We start from the raw sequence: 13,160 nt of genomic DNA on the forward strand, positions 1-13,160 counted from the left end.
AACATATTATGTCTAATTGCTCTTTCTTTAATATATGAAACACTTGAGTCCTTTTTCGGGGATGGTTAAGACCATTGCAGTTCCAACTCAGAAGTTGCAGAGACATATTTGTTATTGGGTGTCTTTTCCACCAACCGCTCCAAGTTCTTGTTCCTGATCAGTCGGTGCTGGAGTCAGTCCAAATGATAAGTTTGCAATATCCGGTATTTCCCTCTCACTCACGGTTCCTTTCTGAAAGTCCTCAAAATTTCTCTCCAGAAAATGTTCCTTATCTTGGATTGTTTTTATTTTAATTTTCTTCCCTTTAAAGTTAAAGGACAGCCCTTGTGGGAACTCCCATCTGAATGGAGTGTTGTTTTGTTTCAGCAAGTCCACTAAGTCTTTAAATTGAGTCCTCACTCCCAAAAAATATTTAGGAATATCTTTGTAAATCTGTATTTGAGAATTCTTAATAATCAGTGCCTTCTGGAAATGTAGGTTCAATATTTTATCTCTCTTCGTCTCTTGATACTTCTCCAGAGGGGTGAGTATTAAAATAACTGCTGCCATAGGCTGTTCCATTGATTTTCTTTTCTTTTTTTATAAATATTTATTAAAGTTTTTAAATATAAATGCACAAATAATAAACGATCTTACTTCTATCACAACAATTTCATCACTTCTTTGGACTCCCTCACGTCTCCCGCTCCCATTTACATCGTTAAAAATTTTTTCCAAACAAATTATCAACTTGTTTACAATCTCATGTCCACTCATTCAAATATAATCTAGCACTTCTTCCAAAAAATTTTATATTTTCTTTAGTCTCACTTATCATCAAATTTAAATCTAGTTTAGTGGTGGCCAATTTTTTATAATCTAGCATCCTTCTTAACATTCAACCAAATTACAATGTTTTTGTAGATACATCTTGAATTTCTCCCAGTCTTCCTCCATCTTCTCTTCTCCCAGATCACGGATTCTGCCAGTCATCTCGGCCAGTTGCATATAGTCCATCAGCTGCATCTGCCACTCTTCCAGTGTGGGTAGATCTTGAGTTTTCCAGTTTTTTGCGATGAGAATCCTTGCTGCCGTTGTTGCATACATAAAAAATGTTCGATCCTTCTTTAACACCTTCTGGCCGACAATACCCAGAAGGAAGGCCTCTGGTTTCTTTGTGAAGGTATACTTAAATACCTTTTTCAGCTCATTATATATGCTTTCCCAGAAGACCTTCACCTTAGGGCATGTCCACCAGAGGTGAAAGAATGTTCCTTCATTTTCTTTACATTTCCAACATTTATTATCAGACGAATGGTATATTTTGGCAAGTTTAACTGGGGTCATGTACCATCTATATATCATTTTCATTACATTTTCCTTCAGAGCATTACATGCGGTGAAGTTCAGCCCAGTGGTCCACAACCTTTCCCAGTCCTCAAACATAATGTTATGCCCAATGTCCTGTGCCCATTTTATCATAGCCGATTTAACCATTTCGTCTTGTGTATTCCATTTTAGCAGCAAGTTATACATTCTAGATAGTACCTTGGTCTTTGGTTCTAACAATTCTGTTTCTAACTTCGATTTCTCCACCTGGAACCCTAACTTTTTGTCATTTTTAAAAACTTCTTTAATCTGAGCGTAATGTAACCAGTCTCGCACCTTATCCTTGATTTTCTCCAAACTCTGCAATTTCCAATTGTCTCCATCTTTTTCTAATATTTCCCAATATTTTGGCCATTTGGCCTCCATATTGGGTCTTTTTCGGGCCTTAGCCTCCAGAGGTGAAAGCCACCTTGGGGTTTTATTTTCCAATAAGTCTTTATATTTTGTCCAGACATTAAACACTGCTTTCCTGACAATATGGTTCTTAAGGGCCTTATTGATCTTAACTTTGTCATACCATAAGTATGCATGCCAACCAAAAGCATTGTTAAAACCTTCCAGGTCCAGTACGTCAGTGTCTTCGAGAAGTAGCCAGTCTTTTAGCCAGCAGAAAGCTGCGGCTTCATAGTACAACTTTAAGTCCGGCAGGGCAAAGCCCCCTCTTTCTTTCGCATCTGTTAATATCTTAAACTTAATTCTGGGCTTTTTGCCCTGCCAGACAAATTTAGATATATCTTTCTGCCACTTCCGGAAGCACTCCGTTTTGTCCACAATCTGTAATGTTTGAAACAAAAACAACATTTTTGGCAATACATTCATCTTAATAGCAGCAATTCGGCCTAACAAAGAAAGCTTCAATTTTGTCCAACTATCCAAGTCTCTCTTAATTTCAGACCAACATTTTTCATAGTTATCCTTGAATAGACTCAGGTTTTTTGCTGTTATGTTTACCCCTAGGTACTTTACCTTTTTAACCATAGTTAGTTCTGTTTCTCTCTGAAACCGTTCTGACTCTATGTCTGTCAAATTTTTTCCCAGCACCTTGGTTTTCTGTTTGTTTAATTTAAATCCCGCCACCCGACCAAAGTCCTGAATCAATTGTAATACTCTTTTCGTACTAGATTCTGGCTCCTGCAGGGTCAAAACTAGGTCATCTGCAAAAGCTTTAAGTTTGTATTGTTTCGCTCCGACCTGAATCCCTTCCACCAACCGGTCCCCTCTAATCATGTTCAAGAGCACCTCCAGAACCGAGATAAATAACAGAGGGGAAATCGGGCAGCCTTGTCGTGTTCCTTTTTCAATTTTGAACTCTTCTGTAACCACATTGTTAACTATCAATTTGGCCTTTTGTTCTGAATATATTGCATCAATCCCATTCTCAAACCCCCGTCCCACTCCCATTTCTTTCAAATTTCCCTTCATAAATTTCCAAGAAATATTATCAAAGGCCTTCTCCGCATCTATAAAAATTAACACTGCTTTTGTATTTATGTCTGTTTGCAAAAGTTCCAAAATGTCAATAATGTTCCTAGTATTGGCAAACATATGTCTACCTGGGAGAAAGCCTGCCTGGTCTTTATGAATTACTTCATTAAGAACTCTTTTAAGTCTACTTGCCAAAATGTCTGCAAATATTTTGTAATCCACATTCAGAAGGGAGATGGGACGATAGTTTTTGAGTTGTGTCTTTTCAGTTTCAGATTTTGGTATCAATGTGATAAAGGCTTCCTTCCACGATTCCGGCGCCTTCTTCCCTTCCATAATTTCATTACAGACCTCCATCATTGGTTGGATCAGATAGTCTTTTAATGTCTTATAATACTTGGAAGTCAAGCCATCTGGCCCTGGAGATTTGCCCAGTTGCATGTTCTGAATGGCTTGTTCAATCTCTTGTTGTGTTATTTTGTTGTTCAGGATTAATCTGTTTTTTTGTGACAACTTTGTTAGTCCATTTCTTTCCAAAAATTGTTTAATCTCAGCCTCATCTTGCGGCCCTTGAGTGTATAATTTTTTGAAGTATCTCTGGAAGCACTTTCTGATTTCCATGGGGTTCTGAATGTTTCTTCCTTCAATTTCTAGATTTGTAACTGTATTTAATTTCTGTCTCTTCTTCAACTGCCAAGCAAGCAGTTCCCTCACTGCCTCGTTTCATATATTGGGCTATATGCAGTTCTTTGTCTTCTGTGGTTACCAGGCAACTGCTTTAATACAAGGGTGCTTTGATGTGTCAAGGTATTAGAAATTCCAGCAAAAATATTAGTTATTTCATAGAAGTAAAAAAGCATGTTTGTTTTCTTTTCCTTCAGTGCAATAGAAAACTCCAGTGCTGATATCCCTGTAGCTAGCTCTGCTGAAGCCGAGCAGCCAGAGCCTGACTGTGACCTGGGTGGGGCACTTGAGGGCCAGCCTCAGGGTGACTCTTCGTCTCTTGATACTTCTCCAGAGGGGTGAGTATTAAAATAACTGCTGCCATAGGCTGTTCCATTGATTTTCATTCTTCTTCTTCTTTTAATTTTCATGTCTATTGAAAGAGATGCAAGGTGACCAACCAGTGGCGGATTTACGTGTAAGCTAAGCAAGCTCTAGCTTAGGGCCCCACTCTCTTGGGGGCCCCCAAAAAATTTAAAGGGGAAAAAACCCCTGGATGTAATAGTAATTATCTCACTATTTATATAATTCTTAATTGTATTTCAGTTCAACAATTACTTTGATAAAATACATATTTTGTTATGTGCAAATGGCTTTAGATACCTATTAGGTCCGTAAATTACCATATAGCATATATTCAACACAAAAAAACAGCAACAATTTGTTGTTGACAAAGGACAGCTGGACATATAAAGGGCCCCATTACCTTCAGTAGCTGAGGGCCTCATCAAACCTAAATCCGGCCCTGTGACTAACAGATAGTAATAGATAAAAAATAAAAACAAACCTAGTCCTTAAAGACCACCCCCCCCAGTATATGCTCAAGTAAATAATCTAACACTATCCTTGACTAGCAATGTATTTCTAGATAATCAAAGTCAGTCACTCAGAAGAGCTTTTTATTGCCTGACCTCGCAGGTTTGATTTTCTTTTTCTGCCCCTTCAATAAGGTTAATGAGGGCAGTATTCCTGTACTTGAAATACCAAATGTCACTTAACAGAAAAAGCTGAAAAAGAAGCAAAAGTTTTTACCAGCATCCTTGGCTAAGCAGGTTTCCTCTGGCTTGCATTGCCTGTCCGTGTTGGAGGACAGACTTTTTTCACAGTTGAGACCATACTTGGAATATTGCTGCTCTTCACTAAAACACTTATTTTATCAAGTTCAATAGCAACTGACTGAGCTTCTTCAGATACACAGTATCTTCAGATACACGTTGTCAGGGGTTCAGGGAGAGAGGCGCAGATGAGGGAGGAGACAGAGAGTGAGGGGGAAGGATTCCAGAGTGACGAGGAAGAGGATGACAATGACCCAAGATTGTCCATGAGTCCGTCCAGTGAATCGGAGGACTCCCAAAAGGGAGCCCCTCTGGTCAAGCCAAGGGAAGCTAGAGGGGGAAGCAGTCAGGAGCAGGGAAACGAAGGGGGAACCCCCAGTGGGAGTTGGAGAGCGAGACCGGCTGCTCCGCTGGAACGGAGTGAGGGGGGAGGAGTGACCAGTGTGTCAGAAGGAGCAGAACAGGAAGCAGAGAGGGGAAGGAGATCAGGGCAAAACGTCCTGCCGGAAGGGGAGGAAAGTAGTATCGAGGGCAGTGTAACTGTCGAAGGCAAGGTCAGGAGCAACGTACGCGCGCCAAGTTCAAAATGGGAGGCGCGCGGAAATGAAGAGAGTCCTGGGGAGGAGCCTGGTCCCAAAGCCCGAAGGAGGGGGGAGGAGGCGGCAGAGGACTCAGCCTCTGGAGAGTCCCGAAGGGAGAGAACACAGGGGGGCAGAAAGACCCTGCGGAAAAGGAAAGAGAGAAAGAGGTGGACCAGTACAAGCCTCTTAAACTGGTGTAGAGGGGGGACCGACTCAGAGGGTACTTCAGCGGTCTAAGCGTAACAGACGTAGAGTCACGGAGCTCGGATGTAAAGCTAATAATGTTCTTCAATTAAAGCTTTTGTACATAAGCTGGAGTGGACTTTGGTCTCTTGTGAGCTGGGACCACGGGTGACTCTGACACACGTGTATCTGAAGAAGTGTGCATGCACACGAAAGCTCATACCAAGAACTGACTTAGTTGGTCTTTAAGGTGCTACTGGAAGGAATTTGTTTTGTTTTGACTATGGCAGACCAACACAGCTACCTATCTGTAACAGCAACTGACTGGTTCTCTGTGAGAATTCTGTGCTGTCTATATTCCATGTATTGATATGTAAAAATATTTTGAGTTAGGTGTTTCTGATGTTGCTGTATTTTCAGCCTTGTAGGTCAACATATAGAAAATATATCTTCACATGGAAAGGGAAAGATAACTAAATCAGAATTCGAACCCAAAGTTCCTGCAACTGAGCAAAAGACCACTCCAAAATCTGCACTGAATGCTTCGGGTAACATAAGAGGGGAGGTAGGTGATAATAACCCCAAACACCCTGTAGGGATACAAATGGTTCAAGTAAATGTATATCTTTCACACTAAATATCAAAGAACATTTTGCTCCCTTTGTGGTTTGACATTTCTCAGCTTTATACTTTCTACAGTATTGGTTCTCAGTGCTTACTTTAAAAGGGCAGGTACTTAATGTGCTGCTTCTGTTACAGCTTACTTTCGACTACTAGCAGATGATGCTCATATTTCAAATGTGGAAAATGCCAAGCACTACTATTGATTTTATGGGACGCAGGTGGCGCTGTGGGTTAAACCACAGAGCCTAGGACTTGCCGATCAGAAGGTCAGCGGTTCGAATCCCTTCGACGGGGTGAGCTCCCGTTGCTCAGTCCCTGCTCCTGCCAACATAGCAGTTTGAAAGCACGTCAAAGTGCAAGTAGATAAATAGGCAGCGCTTCGGCGGGAAGGTAAACGGCGTTTCCGTGTTCTTCTCTGGTTCGCCAGAAGCGGCTTCGTCATGCTGGCCACATGACCCGGAAGCTGTACGCCGGCTCCCTCGGCCAATAAAGCGAAGTGAGCACTGCAACCCCAGAGTCGGTCACGACTGGACCTAATGGTCAGGGGTCCCTTTACCTTACTGTTGATTTTATTTTAACATTACTCTCCTGCTTTCATGTGAAAGCACATTCAAAATACAGTAACTACAGCAAAAACAGTGCCGAGACCAGCAGATAAAATGCACCACCCCAGACACTAAACTTGAAATGCTTGTTGGAATCAGCTGGTTCGTTCCATCTTCATCCCTACCTTGGAACTGGAGGGCAGACTCCTTCCAGATTTGGTTGTTTACAGGAAGAGCCACAGTTGCATGAACAGGTTCTTGTGTGACTGTTCCGGTCAACAGACCCATCTGGAACTTGGCTCCACTGCTCTGCCTTGGAGAGTCACCTAGCTATAAAGTGGAGGCAAAACTGAAACTAACCACAAGATAGGATGCCATACCATTTTTTAAAAAACGACCTAAATAAAACATTTGCAAAAGGTTGGTCCTTAACAACTGTAGTTTCCCAGCATTTTGGAACTTGAGTGAACATAGAAAACCATTGTTAAATCAACATATTTCTTCTCAGTTGAAGATGAACAATGCAGGCATTACAGAAATTCACTCTGAAACACTGAGAGTTCATGGCTTATCCTTTTTATGATTTTAAAGGAAAAACAGAAAAAGCAGAAAAGTCAATGGCATTGTGAAAAGAATAAAACTCCACTCCTTTCTTACTGTAAATATGTAGTAGCTTTCAGCAAACTGGTGCTTTCTAAATGTTTTAGATTACAGCTCCCATAAGCTCTGACCATCTCAGCTGGTTCTGATAGGATTTGCAATCCAGAACATCTAGAAGGCAACGGGCTGGGGAAGGCTATACTAGATTCTCTGTTTTGGTATCTACAACCTTGTAAGTGATTGGGTTATTCCCTTCATGATAGTCTGAGTACTACTGAGTACCTTAAGGTCTCAAAAGTATAGTAGGACACACATTTCATTCCTTTCTCTAACCAGCACATTTCCCACATCACATTCCCCCCAAACGCAAGCTATGTTTTGCAAAATAACAATAAGAAAAATTGTAAAAGCACTGCTGTGCAATAGAATGGTCAGCTTACCATGCAGCCTGCTGGGCATAACTTGCCTTTTAATGTTTGGTTCTTGAAGCCTTACACTGTTTTGATTGCTTGCCTTATTGCCTGTCTTGTTTTTTTGTTAATATCTGAAAACCTTGCAGAGAAAAGTAGGAGAAATTGACCCAACTTCTGTAATAAGCCCAAAGGATCCAGGAGATATTCCCACTTTTGATGAATGGAAAAAGCAGGTTATGGAAGTGGAAAAAGAAAAGAGTGAGTTCAGGGGTATTTGGGGGGGGGGAGGTTGTTGGGTTGTTCTTGAAAACTTTGAACAGACTTATCCCTTAAAAATCAAGTATTTAGCACTGACCCTTTTTTTATTTAAAAAGAAACTTTCAAAACCCTTCCCAAAGGGGGAGAGACTCTGGTTTTATGTATAACTGTATTTTTTGTTTCGTTCACGAGTTTTGTTAACAAATGTCCTTTTGCGATGCAGCGCTTGTGTTTCTCTAATCAGTCTATTTTAATCAGGGGGCCAAGACCACTTGGGGGCCATGGGCTGCAGTGTCCCAGCCTGCGCAGGGCCTCTTCACCTGCCTCCTCTTCCTGCTAGCCCAGCTGTAGCCTTTGGGCTGGACCAGTGCCAGCTCCATCCACTCCTTGTGTGCTGAGTGAAGGTGGCTGGGAAGCAGCAGGAAAAGGAAAGCCTCTCTGCTTTGGGAGGAAGGAAATCAGAAAGCAAGATAAAAGATTGTGAAGCGGGGAAGAGAGGAGGAAAAAGTGAATGTTAAAGGACCAGGGAGGATGGAAACTGGCATGTTGTGGGTGAGTGGAGGATTAAGGTGCAAGTGAAAGGAGAATGGGAGAAGAAATGCCAGGAGGTGGGTAAAATACTTTGAGAGGCATGGCAAGGGGAAATATATTTATAAAAAGTCTTTTCCACGTAGAGACTCTGGATCAGGAAATTCTGCCTCCAATGGAGAGGCTGAGCCACAGTGTTTCCTGAGCCAGGTCCTGTACTTAGCTTGAGGAACACTGAGCTAAGGAACTTTTTCACCACCGTTTTGTGACTGGGGTCAGGGGTGGCCAGTAATTTTCAGTCCATGGGAAGAAAGATAGAGAACCCCTGATCTAGATAAACATATGGCACATTTTGCTACTGGCAGGGCTCCAACTGCGACCATGTGGAGATTTCTGGGTGCTAGGTTGGCGATCACAGTTGGCAAACCTCTTTCTTAGTCCATAGTTAATACAGTGGTACCTCGGGTTAAGTACGTAATTCATTCTGGAGGTCCGTACTTAACCTGAAACTGTTCTTAACCTGAAGCACCACTTTAGCTAGTAGGGCCTCCTGCTGCTGCTGCGCCGCCAGAGCACAATTTCTGTTCTCAACCTGAAGCAAAGTTCTTAACCTGAAGCAATATTTCTGGGTTAGCGGAGTCTGTAACCTGAAGCATATGTAACCCGAGGTACCACTGTAACCATTTCAGTTTCAACTGTGTGTGTTTCTCCTAGCCTACTGGGACAAGTGAATTGCTGTAAGAGCAAGCCACAGTCAAGCAGTGTAGCTGAAACCATAGAATTGTAGCATTGGAAGGGACCCCAAGGGTCATTTAGTCCAACCCCCTGGTGAACAGACATTCTGTTGTGGCGACCACAACCTAGATTTCAGTGTGTTGTTTGGCACCTAGCTTACATACCTGAGTTCAGTGCTTTTTTTCTGGGGGATGCAGGGGTACAGATACCCCTAAACATTTTGTAAACGTTTGTACTTTTGTTAATTTACTGTATTTATTCCCCCCAATTTGAACTATAAAATGCATGCGCGTGACGTCATTTTGAGCATATGCGCGAGCGGCAAAAGCCGGAAGTAACGCGATCTGTTACTTCCGGGTCGCCGCGGAGTGCAACCCGAAAACGCTCAAGCCGAAGCTACTTCGGCCCAAGGTATGACTGTACTCCTAAACTTTTTTTTTAGAAAAAAAGCACTGTTTGAGTTTCTAGCACCAACTTGGTGGGAGCATTTTTACCTAGGGAAGCAATGAGAATGTTTATTGTCTGAAGTTGTCTGAAGTTGTACTATCCATTCTGTCACGTCCTGATTCATATATAGACCAGGAATTTATGTTCTTTAACTAAGGCAGTAGGTTTATTATTTGTGTGAGCCTATCTGTCTTGATTTAGAGGGATTCTGCTTCCCGTGTTAATGCATTTGGTTTTTTTAGTCAAATTTATAAGAGAAAGTATAACATAGAATTTTGCCTGGTTTTTTGGGGGGGGGGGTTAAAAATATATGGAGTACGCATCAAACCTAAACTTATTTACTGCTTCAACAACATAAAAGGAGTCACTTAAGGCATACTATTTGCCATATTTATGAAATTTACAGAGTACTTCTTTGTTTAGTCAGAAGTAAGAACCACTCTGTTTAATGGGAGCTTGCTTCCTGGTAACTGTATAGGATTTGATACGGAAAGGGGGGGGGGCATGTCTTCTTTACCTTCTTCTTCGCTACAATATATCCATTTATTCCCAATTGTCAATGTCAAAAGGGACTAAAATCTATAATCCCTCAAGCAAGGTGTCAAGACCCTAATCCTGTCAAATCGCTCTGATCAGCCTTTCCTCCAGGCAATGTCAGGTGGCAGACCGGACCATTGTCTTCTCATCCCCAATACTCAGGAAGTGTTTATCTGCGCATATCTCCGACTCTGCATATTCCCCCCTCCTTCCTCCATATGTTAATCTGTGTAACCCAACCTCCCTTTAATATATTCATGATGTAATCTGTGTAACCAAACCTCTCTTTAATGTATTCATGACGTGTTTTGCACTGTATTCTGGGACATGGAGGGAGTTTCAAAAACTCATGTCACCCCTTTCTCACTGTTCAATCTCGTCTTGAACCTGTTGCGCAATAAACTTGGATCTTCTGCACCTTGCTCCTGCCCGGCTGAGCTCATTTTCCTCCGCAGGGACCCACGGACTTAGTCCGATGAGCTGGGTGGCAGAGCAGCCTCGCACCCAGATTTTGCCATAACAGATTAAAACGCCTTAATCTGTGGAATAGACAGGAATTACTTTTCCTTCTTTCCTTCTTCCTTCTTACTAGACATTTTGAGTGATTAAAATATTTTTTGCGTCCCAAGAGATTCCTAATACTTACCGCACTTTTTTCCTCCTAAAAGGGAACTGTGTGTGCGTCTTGTGGAGCGAATGCAGGCGGGAGAAGCCGCTCTTGCTGGCTTTTTGGCCAGGTGGGAGAAGGAAAGGAACCTCTCTTCTTCCGGCTCCCTGGAAAGCCGGCAGCAGCTGCTGGCACTCTCCTCAGCTCTCTTCAAAGCAAGAGCTGCGCAGCGTGTCTGCCTGCTCACTGGCTTTTCAACAGCATGAAGAGGGGGAACTCTGTTCCTTCAGTCTTTTTCCTTCCCTCCCCTTAAACCCCTCTCCTGCATTGTTAGCAGCCTCCTTCTCCACACACCCCATGTGTGCTCCTTGTCCCTTCAGTGATTTTCATTCCCTCCCCACTTAAAACGTGGTTACAAAGCACAGATCCACATGGATCCTCAGGATTTTTGCATTGGGTCACCCCAAATTCACCATCAGATCACATAGCATGTCCATGGCTACAGCCTGCACCAAAAAAATCACGCACCCACTGTTGCCTGGGGCTACAATGGCTCAAAAATGTGGTTACAAAGCACAGAGCCTCATGGATTCTCAGGATTTTTGCATTGGGCTACCACATCTTAATGATTTTTTTCCTGCATCTCCACTTGTGTAAGAAAAATGATTACTTTTACATTTGGGGAGAGAAGGGATGCACGGCTGCGCTTATCAGCCAAGAGACCAGTAGCTTTGGACTCCTCATCCTTAAACCTTTCTAGCTCAGCAGGTTATTAAATTAATCTGTTGGTTACTCCTCCCAATCCATTTCCCCATTGTGATGTATATTTTTAAATTGTAAGCCTGAGGGTAGGGGACTGTGTTGTTTACAATGGTATATAGTCTGCTCTGGAAGCACGTTGTTTTGGCTAAAGAGCAGGGCAGATTATTTGTTAAATGCAAGTACAGTCATACCTCAAGATAAATATGCTTCAGGTTGAGCGCTTTCGGGTTGCACTCCACGGCGACCAAGAAGTAACGGAGCACATTACTTCCGGGTTTCGCCACTCGCGCATGCGCAGACGGTCAAAATGACGTCATGCGTGGAAGCGGCGGCACGCGCAGACGTGCTTTCGCGTCTTACGTTTCGTTCAGCATGCGAATGGGGCTCTGGAACGGATCGCGTTCGCATCCCGAGGTACCAGTGTATTCTAAATCTGAGCAATTACAAATACTACTGTTAACTTCATGTATGTATTAAATACTGCTGCCTTGTATATAAATCACTTTAGCTTAGAAGCTTGGAAGTAATGGCATAGTGATCTTTCTAATTCGTTGGTATGCTTCCTTTTGTATGCAGGTCAGTCAATGCACCCATCCTCCAATGGAGGTCAGCATCTCACAAAAAAGGTCCAGAAAAATAGGAATAATTATGCTTCAGTTGAGTGTGGTGCCAAAATACTGGCAGCTAACCCAGAAGCAAAGGTAAGTATACCACCTCAAAGGCCATGTTGGTGGACGTGGCAATACTATTGATGACTTTGTCAGTTAAATATAACAAATAAATTGGTCAAAACAAAACAAATTCCTTCCAGTAGCACCTTAAAGACCAACTAAGTCAGTTCTTGGTATGAGCTTTCGTGTGCATGCACACTTCTTCAGATACACTGAAACAGAAGTTTCCAGACCCTTCTATATAGTGAGAAGGTGGGGAGGGGTATTACTCAGAAGGGTGGTGGGAATGGGTGATTGGCAGATAGCTGTGATGAGCCTGTTGACGACTCTTAACGACTGCAATAGGTCTTACAGGAAAAAGCAAGGGGTGAAAAGGTGAAAAATGGCTTTGTCATGTATAATGAGATAAGAATCCAAGGTCTTTGTTCAGACCAGGTTTCTCCATTGTTTTGAGTTTGGTGATAAGTTGTAATTCAGCAGCTTCTCTTTCCAGTCTATTTCTGAAATTCCTTTGTAGTAAAACAGCTACTTTGAGATCTTGTATAGAATGTCCTGGGAGATTGAAATGTTCTCCTACTGGTTTCTCTGTCTTGTGATTCCTGATGTCCGATTTATGTCCGTTTATTCTTTGGCGTAAGGTCTGGCCTGTTTGTCCAATATAGAGAGCTGAAGGACACTGTTGGCATTTTATGGCATACACAATGTTAGACGATGAGCAATTAAATAGTCCCGAGATGGTATGTGTGATGTTGTTGGGGCCAGTAATGGTGTTGTCCGGGTGTATGTGGCAGCAAAGTTGGCATCTGGGTTTATTGCAGGCTCTGGTGCCAGTGTCCGTGTTAGGTCTGGTTGTAGTATTATTGTGGGTTAGGAGTTGTTTAAGACTGGGTGGCTGTCTGTAGGCAATGAAAGGTCTTCCTCCCAGAGCTTGAGAAAGAGAACTGTCATTGTCCAGGAGAGGTTGTAGATCTCTGGGTATACCCAGAGAGAACTTGCTGCAAGACAGACCCAAAAAAGAAAATAACAGAACACCTCTAGTCATCACATACAGCTCCCAAGTTAAAACAGTACAACGCATCATCAGAGATCTACAACCTC

General features: G+C 42.4%; 1 long non-coding RNA gene across 1 annotated transcript; it reads left to right on the forward strand.

The window, feature by feature from the left end:
- Nucleotides 1-3,677: 3,677 nt before the first annotated feature.
- Nucleotides 3,678-12,092, forward strand: LOC309343356. The gene is made up of 4 exons (XR_014157253.1): nucleotides 3,678-3,815; nucleotides 5,756-5,900; nucleotides 7,664-7,775; nucleotides 11,968-12,092. It is a non-coding gene; the product is annotated as an uncharacterized lncRNA (long non-coding RNA).
- Nucleotides 12,093-13,160: the final 1,068 nt, after the last annotated feature.

This window comes from Podarcis erhardii (assembly GCF_964252035.2).
Source record: "Podarcis erhardii genome assembly, chromosome: 6".
Classification (NCBI taxonomy): domain Eukaryota; kingdom Metazoa; phylum Chordata; class Lepidosauria; order Squamata; family Lacertidae; genus Podarcis; species Podarcis erhardii.